The sequence below is a fragment of the Calonectris borealis genome, chromosome Z (assembly GCF_964195595.1).
Source record: "Calonectris borealis chromosome Z, bCalBor7.hap1.2, whole genome shotgun sequence".
Taxonomy (NCBI): domain Eukaryota; kingdom Metazoa; phylum Chordata; class Aves; order Procellariiformes; family Procellariidae; genus Calonectris; species Calonectris borealis.
In genome coordinates this window covers 1739164-1753968 of record NC_134352.1, presented here as the reverse complement: position 1 = coordinate 1753968, position 14805 = coordinate 1739164, and the positions used below count along the sequence as shown (strand labels likewise).

The 14805-nt window shown below is 34.4% G+C and overlaps 1 protein-coding gene across 1 annotated transcript in view; it reads right to left on the bottom strand.

Moving 5' to 3' along the window:
- Positions 1–14805, bottom strand: part of KIAA0825 (KIAA0825 ortholog) — a 261914-nt gene that overhangs the window by 185893 nt on the left and 61216 nt on the right. The window lies entirely within an intron of this gene.

The following is a 14805-nucleotide window of genomic DNA, read 5'->3' as shown; positions in this document are numbered from 1 at the left end:
TAAACATACATCAATAATACCGCACAAATCAAGTTTGGTCTACTTTTTTTATACAGCCTTTCAAAACAATCTAAGCTTCTGTTCTACCCTTGCCTATTATGCAATCTAAATACTAATTTAGTTCTCAAAATTCTTATAAAGGTGTTTTAACATCTTAACATAAAATCCAGGGGTCTTGCATTCTTTAACGTATAATTAATTCACGTTCTTAGGTAAATTTAAGCCAAAACAGTTCTACCATCCATATGGAAAAACTCTTCAGTTGCATTTTCAAATGTTCTAAACCCAAATGAGTTTACTCAGCTGTTGTGTAATGGGTCTTCTTCCCCTATGCTAATTTGCTGAATCACTCAAAACCTGAAATTCTTGCAACGGTCATCCCACAATTTCTTGCTTTTCTCCCTCCTTCCTCAGACTGGAAAATTCTCCTGCAGTTGGAGGAGCTACACAGACAAGATTATGAAAGAACCTAGATAGAAAGAGCATAGGTAACATTCAGAAACAAATTTCTGCTGAAACGGTCAAGAATCAGTAGCATACATAGGGTTTTGCTGTTTCATTGCACAAATGATGACATTTGGTTAGCAGTAAACATTTAGATTCAGATGCTGGTAATTCGAGATGAGCAGTAGTGCAAACACATCCTACAACGTGTAAGCACTCTCATAATTTTCAACAACCAGGTTTAGTGATACATTTGTGAAAAAGATTAACTAGAAAACAGCAAAAAAGGCATTTGTTTTCATGCAGATGAAGTTACACACACATGCAAAATTCAGTTAGCTATTTATTTAGACTTTTGATAGCATTCTAAGGCCTCGGAACTTCTAAACTGCAGATAAGCATGCTGCCTTAAATTGTTTTTATTCTTATATCTTAGGCTTGAAATGCTAGACTGAAAACAATATTATCTTAACTAGCTGGCAAACCACTCTTTCCACCAACAAACAATAAAAATGTATGATAACACTTTTCTTGGAGTATGAGAAACACAACACTCCAAACAAGTAAACAATAACTTTACTGAAGTTTTTAATATAAAATCCTGAGAACAGAGAGTAATAGCAAACAATTTTCACTTAGACGAATTATAAGAAATGTTAGTGCAAAATATATATAATTTGAAAAATTACAAGCACATCAAATAGGAGTGGCTAAGAAATGAGTCTCTATATATCATAAACATAAGAGCGTAATGTAAGAGTAGCTATACTGGGTTCAGCTACAGTCTCTTTTATCCCAGTATCCTGGGCTTGGACAGTGACTGAAAGAGGAAAACTAAATAAAAATGTAACAAGGAAACCATATACAATATTTTTTCCTCAAAGCTTACCTAGCTTTTGACCACTTGCAGTTGGGCAGCTTTCACTATCTGTGAAAAGATGTGGCATACATTGATAATCTGTAGTGGGTTTCTATTTCATCAATTTCTCCAGTTACCCTTTCACCTCATGTAAATTTTTACCATCCATAACATTTTGTGGAAAGAAGTTCCTCACTTTACCTACACTATGGGTTAACAAACATATCATTTTGTTTGCTTGAATATTTCATCTTCTAGCTTCACCTGATGCCAATTAGTTTTAAGAATCAGTCAACTACTGATACCTGTTTATTTTTATAATGCCTCCCTTCATTTTATAGACATCTATTGTATCCTACCATCTTAATTTTGTTTTCAAACTGAAGAATTGTAGTTTGCTTATTTCTCCTTATATAGAAGGTGTTCTGCATTTTTTATCACCTTGTTGCCCTTCTTTAAGACTTTTCTGCCTTTTTCTACATCAACAACTAAAAAATATGCCTATATAGGATATAGTCCAGTGAAACAGTATCAATACTGTAAAAAGAGACACATAGGGATTACTAGTGAAATCAGGGACAACTTTGTAATACTAAACAGCTAAATTAATACCTCATCTTCTAATAAGATAAATTAAACACACTGTAGGCTAATTCTACTCCATATTAATTCTAACAAAAGATCAGCATGTCATTCAAACGTCAAGGTTAAATTCAGTGTGGATGCAACATGTCTTGAACACTGAATCTTAGTCTTCTCTCACATATTTGTATGTAAAGATATTTTCTGCAAAATAATTTGACCATTTGGGAGCTCTTAGGAATAAAAAAAGATGTTATTAGAGAATTTCACTTCACCAGTAATGAAGCTGAGAAGTGCTCATATGAATTCTAAGCCAGCTAATAAGTTAATTAAAGCATTTTTCAAGCAACATAGAGCAAAAGACACACATTCAATGAAGTTCTTGATCATAGTAGCTGAGCTGCTTCTAAATACTTGAATTCAGTAGCAAGATATCTGGCCTTTATCTTACCACTTAAAACATTTGCCCTCATCTCTAAAAATGAAGCAGCATGAGAAATAAGGCTGTGCTAGATCGAAATGATCTGTGTACACCTGCTAACCTGTGATTTTATTTCAAGTTTCAAAGGTGGTACTTTCCTCAAAGCTGTAGCGCTTGAAACCATTAAATAAAGTGTTTCCAATTTCCTTGGTTATAGCCTGGAAGCATTTAAAATCTCAAAAGGCATAAGAAAATATGCATATAAATGAATCCCATAACTCTCACGTAACTTTTGTGATTTTTTTTCTTTCTTTTTTTTTTCTTTTAATGAGCATGTCATCTTATATGTTTTAAACAACATGGCATTCACAACACCTCAAAAAATTGAATGGCTAATTCTGATCATTTCAACCCATCCAGGGATGTGACACAGTAAAGTGTGGTGCAGAAATCCCTGCATCATAGGTGAGCTGGCTGTGGATGTTCAAGAATAGCTACACTACGACAGCGTTGCTCTCAGATTAATTAGCCTTCCTACTCCGTGTACAGAGCCACATGGCTAAACTGCTTCTGAGACTCACGATGGAATCCTTGGAAAGCAACCTGATGACTGTCTTCTTCAGTGATTACAGTGGGGATTTCTCCCTCAGCAGGAACCAAGGGTTTAAAACCCTTTTAATCAATTTTACTATAAAATACCTTCCCAATACATTAAATATCATTCCCCTGCCCCCATTTATAAGGCTTAATTTCATATAAGATAGATCTACAATATTGTTCTACAAGGGAACAAGAAAGCGATGTCAGGGATTTCATCCAATAAAGCTATATGAGGAAGAAAATCGAAAAAGTCTAATATTAAACTTAAAATCTAACTACAACCTGCGTACAAATAATAAAGCCTTTTCATAAATGGAACTAACATTTTGTTAAAATCTGAAAATAAATAGCCTAATAAAGGAACAGAAACTGAGCTACTGATAGTCACTGCGTATAGGGATATTTCAAGGGGTAAATTTTCAAGTGCAGTGCACAGGGAGTTACATACATAAATTCCATTAACAATAATGTGTTCCTCAGCTCTCAGCGATATTAACTTTTAAGTGATGCTATAACTATTATAACAATCTTGCATTTATGACAGTATTCATCTGCACACTATCTCCTAAACAGAGCTTGTATATAAACTGTATTACTCTTTCACTTGCGTTTAGTAATGATATATTCAATTTTTATGGACATCTGCTCACGGTTTTCTCAAACAGCATGTTGGTGTATGTTTTTTAATGTAACTGCTAGGTTTAAATAATTAGTATTGCGGATATAATCACTAATTTCCTCATACTGTAAGAGGCAACTTAATATTTCTGCATAGCAGATGTAATACACAATATTACACAGAACTAAATTATTACAAACAGTGCCAGCAGTTTTCTATACACAGTACTTAAGATAATTATAAAAAATCATCTTCATTACTGCATGCTAGCATTTTTTTAACAGTTTAATTTGGATAGGTTACAAGATACATTCAAATCACACAGATACAATTACTGTAAACCCAAGAAGCTATAAAATGTTCCCAACCAAATCCCTTTGACCCTGTTAATGTCTGTTCCTTGTTAATCTAAGGCAAACATTGTTTGTAGTGTGCATTTGTTATGGAATACGAAAAAAAGAGAAGAAATCCCATAACAGTTGTTATTGATTCCAGCATTTACTGACTGAAAGTTAAGTGCCGTTTACAAAACAGAACAGATGCAGATGCTGACAGAAAAGGTAAACAATTGTTGCATGGCTTACTGCCAGATTCTAAGCCAATATATTAAACTCCAAGTGAAGCACATTTCCCCTATAGATTGCACTTATTGCCACTTCATTTCCTATGTGCTCTGTCTCTCTATTGCTGTGCCTGGCACTAAGCTATTTTCAGTTCTTCGGTGACCCCTGAGGCCTAGTGCTACCTCACATAGCCATTAGTGAAGGGAATTGCATGTGTCTGACATGGCCTGAAACCAATTATTTGATATTTTCTTCAGAATGATGCCCAACTCTGTTGGGAATGAGCAATCATGAAATAATTTACCTCCTGATTTAATTTTTTCCTGCACAAATTAGTTGTAGCCTGAGCTAGCTAAACACAGCTGCCTGTGACGTATCTCTGTCTTATCAAGATTCTACCTGAAATGATGAAAAAGGGAAGGGGGGAGGAGAGTTGAATAGAATAGGTTGGGGAATCCTGCTGTAAAAAGGCATTGACAAGTTTATCAGATATACTGATCACATGTACTCTCTGCTGATTGAAGCTGACAGACCCGTAAAGAACTATCAGTGCAGCAAAGGAAACCACATGGATGCAAACCGTTATCTGAGTGTTTAAGGTTTTCTTAAACACCTGTCTTGCTTTGCAGCTCCCTGTTAGTTCCAGTGAAACCCAGGGGTGCCAGGAGAATCTGATAAAGCAGCTTATGCAAACAGACTACATGTTAGCTTATTTTTGTCCCTTTTTTTAAAAAAATGGTCACAGATCTAAAGATAGCGAACATTTTCTTATTAGACATCACCATTAGCTTGTGACTTTTGTAAGTGCTTATATTATACATCCATACTGTGCATGTGTCACAAAAATGCAGTGAAGGGATCTCAACTTATGTATAAACATGGTAAGCATGTATAAATTTGCATATATTTAATCAGGAGAGTGTGTCTGTCATAGAAAGAGATATGTCACTGCCAGCTATTAAACAACCTTAGTGAAGACTACACTAATCTTTTGAAAGAGATTCGCTATACATGAAATTTTAATCAAATCTGCTCCATAATGTCTTCCCAGTTATGTGAGATCAGTTTTCGACTCATCGTGAAGGTTGATTCCATATCAGGTTGCTAGATGTTTGCTACCAAATGCTTAACTCCTTTGTTAACACTGAGTGTATAGGTCTGTCAAAATTAAATCTTGAAATCCTGTTCACCAACCAACTGATGATAGGATAGACCAGCGCTGGAAACACAGGTTGGAGAGCAAGAACATCTGATCGTGCTCTGACACCAAATTTATGTAGTAATCTTGAGCAAATGGTCTCACCAATCTGACTTCTCGACAGCATACAGCTACTTTACAACTCTGTTCAACAAATCGCAGAGACTTCCCTAAGTGCTCTGAGGATGAAGTGCCCTGTAATAATGTTTAATAAAACTACTTTCCACACAGATACCTATCTCAGCTTGCTCTGAAACCAGAGATTCAACCTGCTCCTTAATTTTCAAGAACACACGTATCTTCTAATAAATTACAAGACATTCTGATTGCACACTGCAATTTCTGGTATACAGTGACATTTTAAAGAATTCAAATGTAAACAAATTAATTAGTCTCTGAATTAAAACTAATTAATGATGGGTGCATTTAAGGAATTTAGCAGCTGGTATCCAGTAATTTTCTGATAATTATCATAACAATGAAATACCAGACGTTCTTTAAACTTCCCTTCAATTAAAATGGTCGGAAAACTTGTAGAAAGTCTATATTTGCAGTTGTTTATAGCATTTATGGGGTTTTTTTTTAGGTGCTATTCTATAATTAACAATTTCTTCTGAAGCAGTGACTATAAGTAAACAGTCCTCTTCAGAAAACTGCAAGAATTCTCCTCTGACAAAATGCTACTCTTTGTAATATTTCTCAGTAGGACTGAAACCATATTCTGGCCTTACCAATGACAGAAACTGGTTCCACACACATTTTTTGAATTTTCTTGCCTACACTGTGGGCTGAGGGAGTCATTGCATTCCCTGAAGTCTCCACACACATGCACAGAAAACATCAAAATAGAGCGTTTGAAGAAAGCATAAAAACTGAGGGAACATGTAGCAAACGGCAGATAGCACCTACTTTGAAACAGAGGAGTTCTTGAAGAACTCTAAGAAGTTGATCTTCTTCTTCAGTCTTTGCTGAAAGAGAAATTAAGTACTGCCAGGTCTGTCAAACTTCCTCATGAATTCTAACTTTGATAGGACTTGGATATTTTTCCCTGTAAACCATTTAAAACACTTGGCTGATAAAAGACAATTGTAATTTGTATTTTACAACACAGTAATTAACATATTTATTTTAATCTGACTGCAATTTCTTTAATGTCTGCAAATACAAAAAATGTCTGCTCGCTTCGTTTCTATCCACTGCATTTACATTCGCAGTGGAATGGTTGGGTGTCCACAGATTGGTTCATTACATCAGACCCACTCTATTAAAATTAGATTATTAGCAACTTTCAACCAATCAGGAATTTCTATCAAGTGTTCATCATTCCTTTGTGTATCTATGCATGATATTATGTATTTCCTTAAATAATAGATTAAAGTGCCTCTGTCACTTTTGCTTCTCTTGCTCCTTGGAATTTCCAAGATATAGTGACAGCTTTTGTTTTAATAGGAGAAAACACTCAAAAAATTACTTACAATGCTGGAGTCAATACTCACATTTCTGCTTCCTGCCTCTGTATGTTTCAAAACCCTAGTTAGGCAAAGTCACCATAAAGTTCTCATGATTACTTCTACAAGGAATATAAAAATCAGAAATAAGTCTAGGCATACAGAAGAAAGTGCAGACACTGCCACTTAAGAACTTCTAGAGAAATAAGTTTGGAAATTCATAACCTATTAATAAATATTTTGTAGAAAGGCTACAATATTCTCTGTGACACAAATGAAGGATTAATCATACATCGGCACGGATGTACACATCTATATGTGTATGGTTCCTACTGAGCTGAGACTACCTCTTAAAACACCTCTTTATAGATGAGCTGATAGTACTTGTGTAACAGAACACCTAATTTCTGTGTTACAGAAATTGCTGGACCTTCCTAGCACATCAACAGCAAGTCCCTTGTACCTAAAGACAAAGATTTGGACCTTAGCCAGCAGATGATCAGTGCATGAAGCTACTGAGGAAAAGGAAGCTCTTCTTGAAAGTCTGAGATCGATTACTGATCCAATTCCACACGGTCCCTAATGTTTATCTCCAGAGCACTAACTTCTAAATTTCTAACTAAGAAGTTGGATTGGGTTATAACCACCCTTATTCTCTCTAGATTAGACAGACAGGAATATCTCCATTGCCTTGCTATATTCAGCAAATGTAGTGAAAAGTATTATAAAATGACTGAAAGCTTTGTTTTTCAAAAACTCAGTAGCCCCTTGATTGAAGATGGGGGGGTTTTTAAAATTTCTAAGCCTCAGGCACAGTGAAAAGGAGATTCATGTTATAACTTATATATGTTACACACCCCCAGTGTAAACACATATAATTTTTTGCAAAACAAACTATTGTGACTAAAATAATTTTGCCCTTTTAAAGTTAAATTTGTTCTCTGAGTACGCATTTTGTGACAGAAGAGGTTCTCTGTCTTGACAAAAATCACAGCCAGGACCATCTAATTAACTTGTGATTATATGATGGTAGATGCATATATTGAAAAGACTCCTGTAACAACTTTCTTTTCAATCAATACTACAGGAGCCTCTTTAAAAGACATTTTTGAAGTCGTCTTTTATCTGCCATAGTTCCACACATTTTTCTTGATACAGGCCTACATTCTGAAGTAAAGAGAGCTTACTTAGCAATTCTCTCTCAGATTTTGTCACTTTTTATTATTAAACAGAATACTACAGTATGTAAATCTCAAATTGACCTCTGACCACTCACAAAGTATGAGACTGGAAGTAAATCACTTTAATCTTTTAAACTTGGGAGGAGAATGCAATAATTAGAGGGCATAGTGAGTTGAATGCTCTCTTCATGCTGAGGAAGAACACGCAGGTGTGCCGAGAGAGCAAAAAGGAAGATAATTAGTTGGTGTTTGCTAATTGTGGAGATTTTGAAAGCAAAAAATTCCAAGAATGGAATTATGCCCCTTTCAACCTCTACAGAATTCAGAAATCAGATTCAAGTTCCTGTTGGAAAAGATGAAGTGGAAGAACTTCATTAGGACACAACAGTCTAAAAAAATATAACCCAAAAGAACATCAAGAATTTCATATTTAAAAATATATAAATAATTTGAAAATTAAAATTAGTGTTTACTTATCTTATTAAATAAACAACATGATAATAAAATTCTGGAATGGACATCTTTTCAATATGACAGAGCGTCAATAATGAGATTTCACTGCCCGTCTTCATATTATGGGCTTAATAAATAATTTCAAGCAACTGCTCTAAAAAGAAGGAAGGTATTCAGGCATGCTACCAGTTTTCAAATTCTGTCAGTTCAATTGACATTTCAGTAACTTAGATACTGTTATCTTACCCCCTACTATAAGCTTAAAAAGTAACAAGCTTAATGCTTTTGTAATCTTTATGAAAATGTCATTCTCCCACTAGAAACACATTTGTGGTCCTAGGGTATTATGTTCATATGGCTTTTAAGAGAGTACCTCTTTTTTATTAAAACTTCAACTCTGTATGTTCAAACAGATGGTTTTATTTTCTCCTCAGTACTACTCATATTTCCATTTAATATAATTGTGCAGTAGAAATCAAATGCAATACTCACAAGGATAAGAAATAAATAATATGTGACAAAGAGGCTATGAAACACATTATTTCCTATATTAAATGCAAAGACATTTATTTTGTTTCCCCTGAGTAATAGGATCTTGTTTTGGCTGTCAAAATTTTATAGGCTTTCCAAGGAACAAAGACAACTGCAGAAATCTTCGTCGTATCTGAATGTCCACTGGTTTTCAATTTTAACCTCCTATTATAAATTCCCACCAACAGTGTTTGCTCCATTATTTTAAATAGGTGACAATTAAACCTACTGAATATCTCAATATTGATTGGCTCATAATACAAAATTAGGAATCTCTGGAATTTATAAAGTAAAAAATCTAATGATGACCACCTGCATTTTTCCTCAATCCATATGTAGTACCCATGTAATTTTCGCTGATCTCCTCGTGTTTTCTGTGAAGGTTATATATGCATAAGAGAGAAGCGCTATGGTTTTCCTTGATACATGTTACTTCCCCATCTTTCATGGATGGAAACTGTAGGATTTTTCGCTCCACCTGTGTAAGATATGGGGAAGATTGTGCCATACATCACCATGTGCAGTGCAGCTCAATGAGTCAGTAGTTGCAAAGCCCATTTTCATTCAAGTACCATTCTTTCCAGCAGCTCCTCCATATCTTGCTTTATACAGGTCCCTAAAGCCCTGTTCCTATAAAAGCTACGTTACCAGGCACTCTGCAGACTAATAGAGAGAGCAGAAATAGAAAAGAAAAGGAGATGCCAAGCAGGCAGAAATATAATGGAAGCACAACAGCTACTGCTGTCACGCAGAAACAGAAGCAAAACCAGTAGGTCCATCAAAAAGGACGAGCAGGTTATTGTGGGCCTGCTGGAGTAAGAAAAAAAGAGAAGGACATGCAAGGATGCAAGGATGGTGAAGCTCCAGTTTTCGCTATCATTCCTTTATTTTTGACTTTATAGTGTCTAAAAGTCACTACAATAGGTATGTAGGTCTTGAAATATTTTAAAGCTTAAATTAATGGAAAAAAACTTTAAATAAACCTCCATAAGTAAGTTGTAAAATTTGATCTTTCTAAAATGTTTGGCCCTTAGGAACACATTATAGATATAACTGAAAACTTGCTTGTATTAATGCAAGGATCTGGGCAATATAATGAACTACTGAGGCAGGATGTGATACTGGATATTATAACCTGTAATCCATATGGGCTACTTTACATTAGCATGCTTTACCAGCACTTCAGAAAGATGCAACAGGGCTTTCTAGAACAGACCAGTAGTAAGCCAAGTGACTGAGACACTTGCCCTTTCCTCCTAATGCTTCTAAAAAGCCAGATTTCAACAATAGACTACAGATAAGAAAACATGATGGAAAAGCAATTGTAACTACAACACAAATATCGTAAATTATCTGCTATAGATTGTAATCCGGATAGAAACTGAAAAAAAGGTGCAAAGACATAAATATTAATTAAATGAAACCAAGTCTGGGATTCTTTAATTTCCATATCTAAATGGGAGAATAAATTTACTAAAGTTATTGAGTCCTAATTATTCCCAGATATGAGTAACTGTTTTTTTCATCATGCAGTCACTAAACCAGCAGGTATCAATGCTATTTCAGGCATATTTTTGATCGATAAGACGAAGATCATAGTAGATTGGTTGTAGCAATAATCGTGGCTCAAGAGATCACAAACCAACTGAATTTAGATTAAATGGAAGGATAAAAGCAAGTCTGAAACTAAGGTTCTTTATTTCAAAGGGAGGAAATGATAAACTTGGGGAAATAAAGCCATGTGCACATGAAGGTAGAGGAGAAATCAAATTTAAGTCAAATGTGCAAAACCCAAACCTCATATTTCAAGTTAGCTGGACAGCAAATTGCTGGGAATATGTAAGGATAAGTGACCTCAAAATAGATTTTCCTTACCAAGTACTTTCATTTAATGTCCCAAAGTTACCTTCATTTCAACAAGTTACTCCAAAGCCTGTTTCTTGCTTTCAACTCCACTGCACAAATGCAGCTCCTTTAAATGATATTGAGTCCTTCTATTCAAGGTTAGATATATGTCATATTCACATTCCATGAACACAATATATTCCTTAGGAACTCATGAATATTTAAAGATAGTAAATTAAAAATATCATAATTTAAATCACAATTTGTATTTGAATATATCTTTAGAATAGAATGGAAGTTGGTCATACTCAGGAGAAAGCAAAGAGAAAGGAAGCCTGCTGGACACATAAGTAAGAGGATGATATGCTGGGGTAAAAGTGTAAAATATTAAAATACATCAGTGAAGGTGATTTAATTATTTTGTAACTAAAAATGTACTTAGTCAAATCTGCATCACTTCAGTTTACTTCCACTTTGCAATATTATTTTCTTGACAATAATGAACTATTGATTTTGATGAACACACTATGTATTGCCTCAGATTTTAAAAACAAATTTCATTTAGGATTTTTAAAGTTATTAATTACATCAATGTACTAAAAATATATTTTATTGGCAAATGCCATTAAATTTGAGTCTCCGGCAAGTTTGTGACTAAATGAAAATATTAAGCCAACGAATTTGAATATGTCACAAAAAATAAAACTCAAAGCTCTAATCTCTGTTTAGTTTTAACCATAGGAAATTTTAAAATAGGGTAATTAGTCTACACATGTATTTACACTCTCTCTGTATACATATAAAAAATTATATAAATAAAACCAAAGAAAACCTTCCACTAATACCTAAAATGTGTATAATTTCATGGTTTTAAAGTTTCTTTGGCTGATGTCTTATCACTTGTAAGAGTAGCTGTTTCTTCATCTAAAAGAGATGAAGGATTAAGATAGGTTAGTAATCCCTGATTAAACTAGCTTAACATTTTTGTAAACAAAAGAACACGAAAAAGGTTCAAAAGGTAAAAGTACAATCCACATTTAATAGACTTACTGCAAACAATTTCTGAGAAATATCACATTGGAAATAGAAGCAAAAAAATTGTAAGAGTTAAGCTGAAAACCAGCCGTCTGCATGATTCTTTCCATGCTAAGTATGTTAACAGATACATAACTTTTCCAGTATTTTTTTAAATCCTGTAACATTACATAAACTTTTGAAAGACACATATGATTAATATGATAGAAGGGCTGAAACAACATCTTACAAAATTCCATCAAAAAATATTTGGGGAGGGGTGGTTGGGAAACATTTCTTGGATATTATTTTAGCAGATTGGAAAGATCGATGATATGCTGAGAGTACACAGAGAAATTATAACCCACGCTAGATAAAAACCTATTACAATACGTAGCCCAAATACTAATGGCTGAATCCTGCACTGTTAAAGGTAATAAGAGTCACTGATTTAACTGGGAACAGGATCAAGATATAAAATAAAACCACCTGCCTCCACTAGAGTTGGCAATCAAAGATGCCAAGTTTCAAAGAATTTGCCTCTTTTCCCATACCATTTTGCCAGCTTCTCTCTCAAAGCATGCTCATCCTCAATCCTGATATACAGATACAATCTTATTACAGTACTTGACAAATAACTGTTCTAACACAGTATGAAAACAAAAATGTTAATTCTTTACTTCACAAATAGATTGTTATATATGAAATATTTTAAAGATTTTTAACTCTGTTAAAGCTTGTTATAGACTACCTATATTTTCCTGACAGAAGTAGGTCATCTATATAAAATTTTCTGGGGTTCTAGCATTGTTTAATTATTTTCTGATTTTTTTCCTCTCCTACATAGTAGGATCAATTACAGCAGTTCTTATGGAAAAAAAAACAAAACCAAACAACAAACCAAAAACCACATTTCCCTGAGGGCAGACTAAGTAAACACAAACCCTTTTTTCACCTCTGGAATAACAGTCCCAATTGAATGCCCTAGATTAAATTATTTTGCTGTTCTGAAATGTGCTGGTTTGGTGGTTCCCAGAGGGCGGAGGCAAGACGCATCAAAAAATAAGAAACACTTTGGTATAATTGTCTTTCAGCTAAGGAAAATAATCTCCTTCGCTTTCTCCCCTTCTGTCCATACTCCAGCATGCTTTTTTTTTTGATACTCAACAAAGTGGGTATCACTGTCAAGGCAACCTATTAAAGTTGTCTTTTAACTTAACCTATGTATAAATACAGACTTCCACTCTCAATTGTGGGAGGGCAGCAAAGGTATCAGAACTTAGTAAAGAGTTCCAGGCAGGAAAAGCCACTTGACACTAAGAACTTGTCTACCATTATAAACCTCCCAAAATAGTTATTCTGTAGAATTTTTTCCAGAATAGTTATTTCAGTGTGAACTGCCTTGTGAACATTTTAATTCCAAAGGAAAACTGGCTTTTTCTGACTTAGTGTTGTACAAATATAGTATATTCAAACATTTAGAAGAGAGAAATCTCTTTCTAGAAAAGACTCTTCACATACAATTAAGTATTCAATAATAATTGTTTTGGTAATGATAGAAGTGTAAATTTTGCTTGAGTTCATTAATAATACCAAATAATAGGCTATGACAAGTCCACAAAATGAAAAGAAAAAAAAAAATCCTATGTAACTCTACAACTCTGACCCCCTATTTTGCTCTAGCCTGCTGACTTCACTATTGTCGCTTTATTGTTTGGCTGCCTCCAGTCTATAACCACAGATCATCTAGAACAGCCTGATTCTGCAGAAAACTAGTAACAGAGAGGCAAGTAAGAATCAATGCTTGCCTCCCATACCAACCTCTTGAACTAAAATAACATGAAGTACTATACAGTGAAGAGATGAAGACATGAGCATGACAGCCACTGTGAAGAAAGTAATTTTGAGGATTAAATTATATTAACAAACACCACTTCTAAAGACATTTTATGAGTGCTAAGGGGACAGCTGCTGCACCTGCAAATCTGACCTTTAATACATTTTGAATCAAAATAAAAATCCTCTGTGGGATTTGTGAAATACAGAGATTTTTTTTTATTTTAATTAATTGCAGCAAATGTTTTAAAAGTTGCAAGCAGGTTCCAAGATTTACTTTGTATATTTTCATCTTCCTCTGTTCTTTTGAATATACAATAGAACTGTGCACTGGAAATCTGTCCTGATAGATGTGCTGACACAAAAACATGTAAAGATACATCTTGTGGCAAAGAAAATTTAAGCAGAAGAATTACTACCTTAATGGATTGAAGGACTGTTTTCTTCCTTCTTGAAATATAGAAGCAGTAATTTTTTTAGAGAGCCACCCTTACCGTCACTTTAATCGCCATGTCTTAGATGTAAAATGGAGGTAACTGAACTTCCCCATCTTTGTGAGCTGTTTTAAGATTGAAAAATTAAGTTACGAACTTCCAGTTCCCTATCAGTCATTTTTTAGTCAGTGAAACCTTTCACAGTCTCCCATCTTACTATGTAACTCAAAGATACATTTCTTGTCATTTATTTCATAACTAAGCATTACTCTGACACTTCTCCTTGTTTCCCACCAACACTCCATCCCACTAACATATCAGCTTTACGTTGAACTTCTCATCCTTTCACATTATTTGTCTGCATGCCTGTTCCCTTACCTTATCTTTCATTTGTTCCATACATTCCTCCATATTTCAGCTCCTGTTGAGAAATTATTTCTGCATTTCTTCTAGTGGAATTTCTAGTTGACTTACACTAACATGCATATTGATTTTAAAACTCACAAGAGTATAATTTTCTTCTGCATAGACCTGGCAAATCATCACTTCGCTCATCCTTTGTGTATGTTGTACAACCCAAAGATCTATCTTCTGTTTCTGTATTTTTCACATGATTCTAAACTTTTAGTATTTTCTGTCTGCAAACTACTTCACCTTTATGGAAGGCTATGTTTTAAACAAACAGTTCTTGCACACAGGAGCGCTCAAAACTCTGCACTGAAAAAGCAATTACACACAATCATGCAATTATGTTATGGAAGTTTCCATTCTGTATGA